Source organism: Oryza sativa, chromosome 2 (assembly GCF_034140825.1).
Source record: "Oryza sativa Japonica Group chromosome 2, ASM3414082v1".
Lineage (NCBI taxonomy): Eukaryota > Viridiplantae > Streptophyta > Magnoliopsida > Poales > Poaceae > Oryza > Oryza sativa.
Window position 1 is genome coordinate 19433324 of NC_089036.1, and position 1096 is coordinate 19434419.

At 45.5% G+C, this 1096-nt stretch overlaps 1 non-coding gene across 1 annotated transcript; it reads right to left on the minus strand.

Moving 5' to 3' along the window:
• Positions 1 to 375: 375 nt before the first annotated feature.
• Positions 376 to 456, minus strand: TRNAL-AAG (transfer RNA leucine (anticodon AAG)). The gene has a single exon. It is a non-coding gene; the product is annotated as a tRNA-Leu (tRNA).
• Between the last annotated feature and the right edge of the window lie 640 nt (positions 457 to 1096).

Consider the following 1096-nt stretch of genomic DNA (forward strand, 5'->3'; position numbering starts at 1 on the left):
AACTATAAAATCATAGATAATATAACATGTTTACATGATGTTTAAATGTGATGATTATTAGTGGATGATGATGTGGCATCTTGTTAGTGGATGATGATGTGGCATCTTTGCATGTTAAGCTTAAGGAGTTAGTGGGGATAACTGTAAGGATTAGTTAATCAGTATTCATCAGTAACCACTATACATTTTTCTTTACTAATTACTCCTTTAAATAAAATTTTAAAAATTAAATAAAATTCTGTAAATACAAAACATATTGTTTTAAATAAAATTTTAAAAATAAAAAAAATTATTTAAATACAAAACATATTGTTAATTACTCCTTTAAATAAAATTTTAAAAATAAAATAATGTTCTTTAAATACAAAAACATATTGTTGAGAGTGGGATTTGAACCCACGCCCTTTCGGACCAGAACCTTAATCTGGCGCCTTAGACCAACTCGGCCATCTCAACTTCTTGGTCAACCAGTTATTATATTCTAATTGAAACAGTTTGTATTACAGATCACACATCTTCCGTGTACCAAATTCGCTAATCACCCGGATCGCGTGTGCCCGTGCGCGGAAAAGCAACACCAGCATGCACACACACACACCAAAAACGCAAATCCAAGCATCGCACGCTACATCAGCAACAACGGCACTATATAAACCCATCTTAACGACACCTGATTAGCAGCTCCAGTACACTAATTAACCCAAACTCCCTCCACACACATTAACCACTGCACAAACGCAGCCAGCGACAGCGAGGATGGCCGGCCGAGCCAGCTGCGTACTCATCCTCCTCCTCGCCATTGCCGGCTTCGCCGACGTCCTCGCCGCCGGCGGCGCGACGCCATCGTCGTCGTCGTCGCAGGTGAGCACGACGACGGCAGCGGAGTTGAAGGAGGTGAACGGGATGCTTGCGTGCATGATCGGGTGCTTCACGCAGATGTTCGGGTGCGCCTTCGGGTGCATGGCGAAGGGCCCCGACACGACGCTCTGCGTCGTCAGCTGCAACCAGAACAGCATCGTCTGCATGGTGCGTTGCGCCCTCACGCCGCCGCCGCCCAAGCCCAAGCCCACGCCGCCGCCGCCCGCGCCCACGCCCA